This window comes from Pelobates fuscus, chromosome 1, assembly GCF_036172605.1.
Source record: "Pelobates fuscus isolate aPelFus1 chromosome 1, aPelFus1.pri, whole genome shotgun sequence".
NCBI lineage: Eukaryota > Metazoa > Chordata > Amphibia > Anura > Pelobatidae > Pelobates > Pelobates fuscus.
Genome location: NC_086317.1, coordinates 284,077,913 through 284,091,359, shown reverse-complemented (window position 1 = coordinate 284,091,359; position 13,447 = coordinate 284,077,913).

Genomic DNA, 13,447 nt, shown 5'->3' with positions numbered 1-13,447 from the left:
AAAATTAGATCCTAAAAAAATTATATTAATTGAATATTTATTTCCAGTGTGTGTATATAATGAATGCAGTGTGTGTGTATGAATGCAGTGTGTGTATGAATGCAGTGTGTGTGTATGAATGCAGTGTGTGTGTATGAGTGCAGCGTGTGTGTATGAGTGCAGTGTGTGTGTGTATGAGTGCAGTGTGTGTGTGTATGAGTGCAGTGTGTGTGTGTATGAATGCAGTGTGTGTGTATGAATGCAGTGTGTGTATGAGTGCAGTGTGTGTGTATATGAGTGCAGCGTGTGTGTATATGAGTGCAGCGTGTGTGTATGAGTGCAGTGTGTGTGTATGAGTGCAGTGTGTGTGTATGAATGCAGTGTGTGTGTATATGAGTACAGTGTGTGTATGAATGCAGTGTGTGTATGAATGCAGTGTGTGTGTGTGTGTGTGTATGAGTGCAGTGTGTATGAATGCAGTGTGTATGAATGCAGTGTGTATGAATGCAGTGTGTGTATGAATGCAGTGTGTATGAATGCAGTGTGTATGAATGCAGTGTGTGTATGAATGCAGTGTGTGTATGAATGCAGTGTGTGTGTATGAATGCAGTGTGTGTGTGTGTGAGTGCAGTGTGTATGAATGCAGTGTGTGTGTGTATGAGTGCAGTGTGTGTATGAGTGCAGTGTGTGTATGAGTGCAGTGGGTGTATGAGTGCAGTGTGTGTGTGTGTGTGTATGAGTGCAGTGTGTATGAGTGCAGTGTGTGTGTGTCTATGTGTGTGTGTGTGTGTGTGTGTGTGTTGCAGAGCCTTGGGGGGGGGCAATTTTATTATTTTTTTTTACATTATTTTAACATTTTTTTTTCATTATTTTTTTATTTACTTATTATTTTTTTTAATTATTTTCATTTATTTTTTTTTTTTACATTCTTTATTTTATTCGTGCAAATGGAGAACAATCAAGTTTGCCCTGCCACAACAGCTGGTGCAAGCAATTAGGTACATATAGCATTAGCATTACAACCTTTGTATAGCATTGAAAAATAAACATTGCACTTTTTTTTTTTTTTGTTTGGTAGACAGGATAAGTATCAAGATGGTTGCAAAATATTGAACAAGCTTAATTCAAGCTAACTTGGAGTGTGTCTGCTGTTCCAACATATATAATAGTGATTAAACATTGGTTGACAATTACTGCGATGTAGTTAATATGTGGGTGAAATACAGCAGACATGTTAGGTGTTAATTAAGTAGATTAGGCAGACAAGTGAACAGTCAGCAAGACTGAATAGGCAGTATACTGAACCCCCTAGGCTTTCAAAACATAAAGGGCATGCCAAACTGAGTGTGCGTACAGATTAGTGTGTCATGCATAGAGAAGTAGACAACATGCATATACTATTAACTGACGCTAATGAGTGCTAGGTATCACCCCCTCGCCCCCCAATTACTCGTACAGTCCAGGGTTATAGACTAACTTTGTGTGGCAATGAGACTTGCTTTCAAAGTGTTCTCACGTGTATCTCAATAGTCTCTGCTTGGTTTGGACTCAGCGTGTTCCCGCCGCAGGTCAGCTGCCTGTGTGTGGCGTGTCTCCGTCAGGGTCGCTCGGCAGGGTACCTCTGGATCGCGTTATCAGAGTAGTGACCATTTGCAGTTCAGGGTCCTGCGGTCTGTTCTGTGTGGCCGATGTTTGTCTGTTTAGCCTCCTTCCCCGCTGCCAGTCGCGGTCTTTTCCCTCATCCCTGTGCATATCTCAGTTTCGAGGTCTGTGTGGCTCGTTTAAACACAGGGGTGTCCGTGGGTGGCTGCAGTAGTGGACTGTGTTGCAGGTGCCTTCAATCCCTCCTGGTTGTTGCCACTCCGGGTAAGCAGGTAGATGTTGGTTTCAGTACCCGCACACGTGGCCTCCGCCATCTTAGTTTCGAAGTTTCCATTGCGGGTCGGGGGCGCCTTTGCTGCGGCACCTTGGGTGCTGTGTGTTGGTCAGGGCTCAAGGGTGAGGACCGGGATCACCCCCCCGGTCCAAAGGGGGGGGAACGGAGCCGGTTCCTCGCGGGTCTGGCTCTTGGCGGAGCACCGATATGTGGGATAGCTGGGCAGCGGCCGTCTGCCTCACTCACCGCCGGAGTAGGCCTCTGTGTGCCAGTGAGGTTTCTTCCTCCAGGGGACTAAAACCCTTCGGGTCAGCCTCGCCCTGGTTCTGGTGCTCTCCACCCGGTAAGGGCCGCCGTCGCTGAACGTTTTTCACGCTGGAAATCTCAATTTTGTAGCTTAATTAGGCTGCAGTTGCTGGAGCTGGTCTTGCGTGCGACCATCCAGGTCGGCGGTCCGGCCCCGCCCCCATATTTTTTTATTATTTATTATTTGTAATGTTATTTTTTTTTTCTTAATTATTATTTTATTATTAATTTATTTTGTTTCGTCCCCCCTCCCTGCTTGCTAGCTGGCCAGGGAGGGGGGCTCCTTCCCTGGTGGTCCAGTGGGGGGGCTGTGGGGGCTGCAGAGATGTTACTTACCTGTCCTGCAGCTCCTGTCAGCTCTCTCCTCCTCCGCGCGGTCTGTGCAGCTCCCTCTGTCAGCTCCCACTGTAAGTCTCGCGAGAGCTGCGGCTCTCGCGAGATTTACACTGGGAGCTGACCGAGGTGCTGAACGGACGGCGCGGAGGAGGAGAGAGCTGACAGGAGCTGCAGGAGAGGTAAGTAACATCTCTGCAGCCCCCAGTCTGTATTATGGCAATGAAAATTGCCATAATACAGACTATTGACTCGAGTATAAGCCGAGTTGGGGTTTTTCAGCAGAAAAAATGTGCTGAAAAACTCGGCTTATACTCGAGTATATACGGTACTTCATTAAAAGCAGTATTTCTCAACCTTTTTCAGAGACGTACTCCTGCAGGTAAAAAAAAAAAAAGTCTAAGTACCCGGGCCTTGAGAAAGTAATTTCTATTGATTTAAATTCCAAATGAAACATGTAGACACTAATATTTAGGTTAATCCTATATTGGACAACAAGTCTGATTAAAGCTAGTAAAGACTATTTTTAAAATAAGTATGACATAATGTGAATATGGTGTATGTAAGGAGGGGTGTATGAGCTATTAATCTAAAGTATAAAAGTCGCAAAACTAAAATATAATGCACATATAATAGGTACACAAAGAGGACACTGACAAACAAACCAACACATTTACACACAGAGGACACTGAGACACACTCACTGACAAACACTCACACACTGACAGACACATTCTCTCACAGATTATTATTTATGTATTTATTTTTTATTTAAGTCCACCCAGCTTCCCTACCTCTGGAGAGCTAAAGTGGAACCTCTTCCTGGGTCCAGTGTGCTGCTTGTGTAATCACTGCTCTCTCGCTTGCTGTTTAGTGATGCCGGGGCTGGAGTGATGTCATAACCCAGCTCTTGGTGAGGAGCACATACAGCAGTGCTCCCTTACTTAGATTGGCCTTTTAAGAAAGCTCTTTGTTGCATTTCCTTTGTGTCCATTTCTCGTCCTTTTCTTTACTTGGTTATCTTTACAAACACACATTACTGAGGTTTCCACCATTCTTCTTCTTTTATCATTTTATAACAAAAATAATTTTAGTTTTTCCAAAACACTTCATCAAAAAAAAAAAAATCCAAAATTTAGTTCATGCCGTTGTTCAACTGGCTACGGACTATCGGCCATTTTTGCAATGTCAATTCTGAGTTGCCAAAATTACATGAATACATTTCTGAAAAAAAAATATTAAGTGAGAGCACTTTTTGTAATAATTGTAATCTTTTTCCTTCTTTTATTTCCTTTCCTATCTTGTATTATGAAAAATGTGGAGCAGGAGTCATTATAAGTTCATAATAATTCCACCCAGCTTTCCCACACATCCAGTCTGTAGCATGTGTGACCATCCTTCAGGTAAAAAACAAACAAACTTTGCTGTAGCAGGAGCCATTTAAGTGAAAACATGGGATTTAAAAACAAAGGCGCGTGAAACACGTCACGCATATGTCACTTGAGAGGCGGACCCGGAAGCAGATCACATGATTGAGACGGACGCAACCAGGAAGTGATTTTCGTTCTTGTCGCTTTATATGCCTTTATGTGGGTAGCTTTGCAATACAATAAATCATTTTTGATATTATTCAATTGGAGGTCCTGCCTCTCTCTACCCTTTATTTGCCCAGCACTATCAAGTTGTTTGTGGACATACTGCTTGGAGTCATCTTCAGTGTGGGGATATCCCCTCTCCAGAGGAGCATTGAATACCCAGAGTCAGGGTTGATAGGGCTTTAATTTACCAGATGTTAAGGGGTCCTATTGTTCCTGTCCAACCTGTCTCTGTTGACTACTGGCACTATCCTCATCATTTAGTGTACTCTGCCTTATAGTGGTGGCAGTAGTAGTGGATGAGATAGAGCTGGTGGTAGGTTGTGACAACTGCTCAGAATCAGATACAGCACCAGTGGCCCTGCTGCCTGGCCTCACAATACAGATGTATGGTATCTGTGTAGATGTTGCTTCATACTGGCACTAGTGAGATGAACATTCACTCGCCCTTTACTCACTTCTTTGCTGCCCTATTTGTACTTGCATTGGAAGGTGGATTTGCATTGGTGGCAGAAGAGGTTGGCACAGTACTAGCCTGTTGATTTACATTAATGGGAACATTGATGGAGCCAGTACTGATGATGCTGATTGTGGCAAACCTAGCCACTTCAGACTATAGAACTGGGTCTCTAAAGGTTGTCCTAAACACTGCTGCCATATTGTGTTTGAATGTAATTTGCACTCTGTATTGAAATGTATGGTTGCCGGTATTCCTATAGTATTCGCATGCTAGCAGCCGGAAGCCGCTGGCATTTACATGGTCGTTTCACGAACAGCAAGTTTACCGGCTGTTCGTGAAACAAATTAGGTACCGAACCCAAGCCCACACACTGAGGATCGTGTGGCACCAATTACCAGATTGCAACATTGTTGCAATCGGTAATTAAGTGTGTTCCTAGGTGGCCGTCGTTCGACTACCGACCACGCGGCGGTCGGCCATCTTGGATCCTTTCTCTTACCAGCGGTGTTTGTTCGTCGAGCGCGTGGAATTAAAACGGCTACTTGACGACACGAACACCGCTGTACTTCCAGGCCGTTCGGGAGCTCCGGTCTTCTCCTATTGTGGTTCCCCATCGGTGTTTCGTACTTTTAAACGAATTGAATAAGTAAATGTATTTCGTGCGGCGTTCGGTTGTTTTAGCTGGGATCTGAGCGGTATTCACACAAAATGTGCACTCAGACCCCAGCTATCTACCGAACGTCTGTTCGTGCAAATAATGTGAATATTGTTGGAGTTATGGATTTAAATGTGAAATGCCGGTTCTGCTGCACGGAGGGATAATCCACTTAACGGTATATTTCAGTGGGAGTGTCCCTCTCGTGCAGCAGTGCCTGATGGGAGAAATGCTCCAAATGTTAAGTCCCCCATGTAGTCCCTTACTGTATTACCCCTGCTAGGTCAGTAAGGAAACCCCTTGCATGGGGACTTGCATAAATACTGGAAGCTGAGACCTCAGTTGACTCCCAGCACTGTGTTTCGTCCGGTTACTGGGGGATTTGGGATATTGCCTTACTTTTCAGCGCTGACTGTGGATTTACCTTTAATACAGCGGAGATTGTGGGATTTAATATTGCCGCTCCGCTACACTGATGATAATGAAATTGGTGGTGGTACTGGCAATATTGACAGTGGGTGAGCTATTTGTGCCAGTGTAGCAGATGCAGCTGATGTCTCAACTGTCTCAGTTGGATAAAATGATTCTATATCTGATACAAATGGACTTGGCTATAGTGGAAAGGATGCTGGAAGTGAGTGCACAATAAATGCCAGAATGCACACCAAATGCAAAATACTGGGCTGCTCCCTGTCCTCTACAGATTCCCCTCTTCTAATTCCTCATCATACTCCTAGTCGAGTAGCTCCTTGGCCAGAGGTGAATGTACTATGTCTGCAGTGCTGGGGGAAACAGATTTCCCGTCACTGCCACCACCATACCAGATACAAGGTATACTACTTTGGTACTCTGTGCTAGGTCCTCACTAAAGAGTGGCTCTGAGGGCTACACAAAGTACCCCCACAAAGTAGACAAATGCTCCCTATTCACAAAAATATGAAACGGTTCTCAAGCTGTTTTGTGAATGGAAAGCTACTGATCTGTTACACTCTCAGTCTATTAGCAGCATTCCTGTCCAAAGCTTCCTGATGGGTAGAGCTAAACAGAGCTGGATTCAACACTAACTAGGTTTAAAACATTCGTTAACAGTTTAACATCTAAAGGTAAGATGGCTCCAATGACCTCTTGATAAAGTTGTTGTGGTGCTTGGAGTGTTTCTTTATGATTCCTGGTAGGCTACCTGGTTACTTCACTTCCTTGTTTTTTTTTGTCAATCTTTCTTTTATTATGGCATGGCATGTGCTTCACAAAGTACAGTTAAGAAGAGCGTTATTACATGATGAAACTAAATAAAGGTATCAACATTGTTCGGAATACAGTCCCAGGAAAGACTGCCACATTTTTATAATATATGGACAGATTAATACAGGCTAGGTTTAACTATGACGTGAAATTAATTATAAAAATACGTAAACTGTGCTTTACACATGAAAAATATAGTAAAGTAAACATGCTATACAAGATGTAGGCTCAGTGCAAGCTGAATTAGTATGTCTAATGCAGTGAGTCATGTTTGGGTCAACAAGCTTGTGTCATGAAATATATATGCCTGCTCAAAAAGTGTTAAATGTGTTAAAGTTGGCTTTCAGGAATATTGAGAACAAGAATGAACAGTCATAATTCAACTACTGTATGTTAGCTTAAATTGACAGGCTAATTTTACAAGAGAAATGCACATTTTTATATGTAGTAGTAATGCTTATATCATAGCTTGATAACCCTGAGCATTGTTGGTAATAATGAATTATCACCAGAGAAGCATTATGTAAGTAAGGAATAGATGTTTGGCTTAGCAGTTAGGTAGTGGGAGAGTCCGGTGGTTCATAAGCGTGCGAATGTTAATAAAATGCTTAATGCTTGATATACAGTACGTCATCCTCGACATAGCCAAACTGGGAGTTATTGTAGTTTTCCTTTCAAGGACCCCAGAAACTTGTCAGTTTCTGGTGGTGTGTGAGTGTATCTTAGCTTATTTGCGCTATGACAGCTCATGTTTGTCGTCTGTGTGCAAACCCTTATTATGAGTTAACTTTGTCCGTCTTAGCTAGCACTTGACAGTGTTATACGCTTTTTGCCCTCCGTAGCCTTAATCGGTGTGTGGCCGTAAGGTGTTTTATATCCACTATGTGTGTGTACCTTGCTGCCTGTATGTTGCATTGAAACAATTTGTGTGTCAGTATAGAGCTATGGCCAATATGGGTCGAGCTAAGCAGTGGTGTTCATCCATACACAATCAGGTTAATTGTATTTAGCAGTTCTGACCCAAAAGGGGCTGTGGCCCGTGTGTGCCGTGGGCCTCCGTGTGGGCTGTACAGCTGCCACCTCGTAGTGGGGAGCTGCCGGTGTTCAGGTGTCCATCTCAGTCCAAATTAAAGTTCCAGTAATAAGTGAGTTGCAACAGTGATCAATGAGCAGTAGGGGTATTCAGGGTTAGATATGACATCAACGCTTAACGTCAGGTATGGCCTCAGCAGTTGGGAGCGTGAAACACAGTTCAGTTAGGTAGTGAAAGGCTGTGTGTTGACTGTCCCGACCGCGACTTGGTGACTCTTGAGGTGCGGTGTACTGTATGTTCAGTGTACATGTGCTTACCGTCGTAACCGGTAGTCCGTGTGGTCGCCCATCGCTGTTCAAGTGGTGATGGTAGCGTATGGGTCCGGTGTGAGGCCTTGTGGGACGAACGGGACAGTTCTGGTTGGGTCCCTTCTGTGTTGAGGGGAAACTTGGCTCTTCTGGCCTTTTGGTTTGAGGGAGTCCATAGTTAGGCCTAAGGATTGTAGGAGTGGTGCCGCGTCACATAAGTCCCGTATCTGATGCAAGTCAGGTCCCTGTTGGACCGTTAGGGTGTGAGATGGTCGCCAGCGGTAGCTGAGGCCCTTTTGGCGGAGGAGGGTGGTAAGTGGCTGGAGGGACCGTCTCCAAGCCAAGGTGCCGTTGGAGAGGTCTGCGTAGAAACTCAGAACCCTGCCATCAAACTCTGGTGGCGTCTTGCCCCGCAGGGCGTCCAGTATCGCCATTTTGTCAGTGCCGTTCCGGAAAGCGACTATGGTGTCCCTGGTGGACCCAGCGGGCGCCTTTGGTGACTTGGGGACCCTGAAGATGTGTTCTGGGTGAATGTGCTCTGCCTGTGCTGGTGGCAGTATCATTGTGAGCAGGCATTTGATGACCTGTGGTAGGTCTGCATCTGTGGTGTCCTCTGGGAGCCCCCTGAGTTTCAAATTGTTACGCCGCCTGGCATCTTCGTTCTCGGCCATGCGGTGTTTGTGAGAGCGTTGCTGTAGTTGTAGCTCCTGCACAGTCCGTTTGAGTTCCCTTATGTCCTCGGTGTTCGTTTCGGTTCGGTTCTCCATTGTAGTTAGGCGGCTTGTCACCCCCTTTAGGTCTCCCCTCAGCGCAGTGATCTCCTTGTGGATGTCGTCATGGTGGTCCGCTAGCATTTGCTTAAGGATCGCCACTGTCACTGGTGTGGAGTCCTGTGTGGCGTTGGTCGGTGGTGAGGGTCATCCTGCTGTGTGGGTTGGTAGGTATTCCTCACCTGAGAGGTCATCAGAGAAGTCCGAGCAGCCTCCGTGGAGCGCCGCCATGTTGGCTTCGTTTGCGCCTCGGGCCTGCCGCCACATGTCTCCTATGGTGAGTCCCGGGTTGTTTTTCCCCGGGGATTTTTTGTTGGTTTTGCAACCCATATTGTTAGGATGTGGGCCAGGGGCTTTTGCCGTGGTTCGGTTGCAGGTTAGATGGGTATTCGTCTGTTTTTTCTCGTTTGGGCCTCGGAGCTCCAGAATAGTGCGACCGCTTATCTCGGCTGTCAAGCTCCGCCCTCACTTCACTTCCTTGTTAATATTGTACTTCATGCTTATTCTTTATCACCAGAGTCCACATAAAATGTTCTATTAAATATACGATTAAATATACGACTAGCACACACAAATAAACGACTAGCACACACAAATGATTGCTCATAATAAGAAAAATCCCCATAATCAGCAGCGTACATACCGCGGTCACAGCTGCAACCGGGCCCGTCACTCCAGGGGACCCCTGCGACCGGGTACCAGCTGCCACATTTTGTGGCCCCGGCCCGTGCGACAAAACGCTGGGGCCACATGTTAAGGGGTCCATCGGGTGGCCCATGCTCTCAGGGCCACCCGATGCATATAGATTTCAGGGGGCCCGGTCAGTGCTGGGTGCTTTAACAGTGCGACTGGGCCCCCTGTGATGACATCACAAGCTGGGAGGAAGTGACTCCCCGGTCACTCCTCCCAGCTATCAGCCCGCGCGGGAGGAAGCTGTAAGGAAGAGGGAGTCAGAGTGGGAAAGTAACAAAAGGTAGGAAACATTTTTTGTGTGTGTGTCTGTATGTATGTGTGTGTCTATGTATGTGTGTGTGTATCTGTATGTATGTGTGTGTCTGTGTCTCTGTATGTGTGTATGTATGTGTGTGTGTGTCTCCGTATGTGTGTGTGTCTGTCTCTGTATGTGTGTGTCTCTGTATGTATGTGTCTGTGTGTGTTTATGTATGTGTCTGTCGGGGTGTGTGTCTGTATGTGTGTCTCTGTATGTGTGTGTGTCTCCGTATGTGTGTGTGTCTCTGTGTGTGTTTGTGTCTCTGTATGTATGTGTCTGCATGTGTGTATGTTTGTGTCTGTGTGTGTTTATGTATGTGTCTGTTGGAGGGGTGTCTGTCGGGGTGTGTGTGTGTGTCTGTTTGTGTGTATGTGTTTGTATGTATGTGTCGGGGGAGGTCAATGTCAGGAGGCAGAGGGTCAGGGTAGAGGGTGGGGGGGGAAGGGGAGGGCCCACGGATCAGTTACCAGGGGCCCCATGGATTGTGTGTACGCCACTGCCCATAATACTGTACTATTACTGAAATTCTCAATTAAATTGATGGCCTGTCATTGCTGGATACAATATGATATGCGGTATAGTAGCTGAAATCATTAAAGGCTATAGTATGAATTGCCTCGAACTGTACAATTAAGTGCTGTCACACTTTTCAATTCTTCCAGCAGCTTAGTTATGTGTGTGGGATCACAACAACAAACACAAGCTCCTTCACTTTAAAGCACTACTAGGTTACGTGCTATTTATACTGCGAACTGGGATGATTCATTTTCATTGAAAATTCCACTTTGTTGCTACAAAGGTCATTGGCAAATCAAGAAAACCATTACCAAAATAAATTCAAGAAAAGTGATATTGAATTAAGCAGCAATGTTACAGTACTGCCGCCCCCTTCTTTTTCCTGTTAAGGGTTAATAAGTGTGTAGAGGTTGAGAAAAATAGCCCTCTCTGTCTCATTAGAGATTTTCCATTTTAGCTGAAAGTAACAAAGTGAATTGTTAGGGCAGGACTCAACTAAGAGGTTTTGTCTTGATGTGACAGGTGTAGCTATGTAAAGGTGCGTAGGGATATGGGATATTGTGCAATGAACTATTTGTGTTTTATTGTATGTATTACTGTATTGGGGCTGGTGTGTACTGTAGTCATTGCTGCTGCCCAGGAATAGTAGGAGTTTGACCGCAGGTCTTACTTTTGCATGTTTGTATTCTTCTCCTGTCTTACAGAGCAACTAGGCACAGTTTTTTTTTATATTGCCACGAGTAAATTAAGAAACGGGTTCACAAATGTGTGTGAAAGTATATATTTTATTTATTTCATGAGATCTGTTTCTTGTTTTATTAAGCTTGCTAGATATTTTAATGTTTTCCAGTTATTTAACATTACATATGCCAGTCGGCAACATTTTCAAACCTTCAGCTGGTATTGTTTGTTTCCAACATATTATATGTCTACAAGAGAGAAAGAATGCAATAATGAAAAAATACCCTTTATTGCATCGACACCTAGCAATGTTTATCCAGCAATGAACAAACAATAAAGGATGTGCTAAATCGTTATAAATGTTTCATAAAGACCTTGATCGATTTGAAATGTTACCTGTTTGTTCTGTGCACCGGACCATGCATCACCTTCATTTGAGGCTGTGCTGGACTATTTGGCTTTTCTTATAATTGTATTGTTTTGTGGGCTCAGATGCAGGTGGTTCAGAGATTTCAGCAATGGGCTAACATGACTGGGCAACTCTTACAAACTAAATGCCACAGCAATCCCTCCTAGTGAACAGGTAGGCTGAGAGGGTGTATCCTTGCACATATGAGACTGCACAACTTCATATTTCTTTTTCTGAGGGTCGAATGGTGTATACTTACTTGTATTAGGTGTGAGTGCGTGCACTCTTGCAGGTGCTAGGGTTGGGTTAGGGACAGTCTGTGGAGTCAGAGACATTCATGTTTCACTGGATGCATGCCTGCATGTATGCATGAGGGTGTGTGCATGCGTAACAAAGGCATGCATGTTTTATTGTTGGTATAGGAGTGTACACAAAAAACACTTCATCATATAGAAGTGGTCTTGGTGCATAGATCCTATCCCTTATTTATTGTAATGCAATATATTGCTATTTTAGGGAACTACAACGCTTACATTTGGCTCTAGAGACTGTCAGACTGACAGGAGACTTTTGAACATCAAAAGTCTTTGAATTTGGCGTCACAGTATCCAGCTGAAGATGATCAATACTGTTAATGCTTCTTATACACCAGTATCTGATTGGCAGAGTACAACACTGGATAAGGCCAGGAAATCGCCAGTATTGATAATCTCATGTAGAGAGCAGCAAAAGTCAAGAAGAGATTATCGCAGTGCTGGGTTACAGGTAAGAGGGGGTCCAGTAAGCTAAAAATATTTATTTTTAAAGTTAAATGATCCTTTTAATGTGTTTGCGTGTATATTCCAAGTGCCTTTTTGGAGAGTGGTGTACGTATTATGGGTGTTATGTGTGATGTGGGTGACTGACTAATGTGCACTTGCTGTGTTCTGTATTGACATATTTTGACAGGCAGTTGGAGGAAATGTGATGATTGAGTGTTTTTGGACTGCTATGTTTTACTATTAGAAAATACATTTATGTTTGAATTACCGGCTATAAATAACAAAGGCCAGTGTGAGAAACATCATCCCATATGTATATTTATTTCTGATCACGTAATAAAGTTCTGAAAACACGAAGATACCCTTTATTTAAATTATGATCACTTCTAAGTTGGAAATAAAGCAACATGTGTTTTCAAAACAGTTTATTTTATTTATTCTTTTTTTTTGTTATCAGACAAACACATTGATTTCTGGACCACAGTAGAGGATGGAAACCTTTCACAAACTTATTTATTTTGAAAATACAAATATAAAATTATACTTTCCACATCTATGATGTGAGAGACCCCCATCCACATAGTAAATTACATCAAGGCTTCGGGAAGCCGTACACAAAGACCTGAAAGATGCGATGCTTGAGAGATATATATATATATAGATACATACATATGTATATATTTAAAAAAATAGTCACTACCAAAGTTCTCATCAGTTCATACTAAAGTATAAAAGTAAGGGCTAGGTCTGCCACAGTGCCATTAAGGTTAATTTGTGTTCAGATACGTAAAACCACCAACGATGCTTACATTGGCTTTACGTGAAAAACTCAGAATCTGGAACTCACAAGATACATTAAATCCTAGATTTGACAGCACACCTCCATTCCAGAAGAGGCACACAGATCTTGCACTGGTTGCTTTGTGCGGTATACAGTAAGCATTGGTGACTTTTTTTTTTTCTTTTTAAATTTTATTTTCTATCTACCCTGTTAGATCAAGAATAAAATAAGAAGAAGATACTAAAAATAAATGGAACTCAAAAATTGAAAATCTTCTGAAAAACAGTACATTCTGATTGTTCAGTGATATACGCGCAGATCAAGTGGGCAACTTGGGTGTCTACTGTAATTCTTTTCTTCAATAGCCTATCGATTTCTTTCAGTTATTTTTGGTAAAACTCATTACAGTATTTTGTAGTATTGCTTAACATACAGAACTATTGTAGTGTTTACACATGTCAAAATTTGAACACTCATGAATACTTGTACAATGTTTATAGCATGACCTTATGAAACTACCAGTGTATCTCAGTAGAACTTCATTCTATTAGTGCTAAAACAGACGTGTCAAGGTCCTTAAAACCAAATCCAAGATGTGTAACAAGCATGATAAAATCATCTTTTCAAGTTAATTACAAGTTAGTGTTTTTTTGTAAACAATTGTACATAACACACAAAGGATGGATGATTTCATTAACAATGTAATAAACTATATTGCTTTAGTCTTGATCATGTGTATGGCAAACATTTA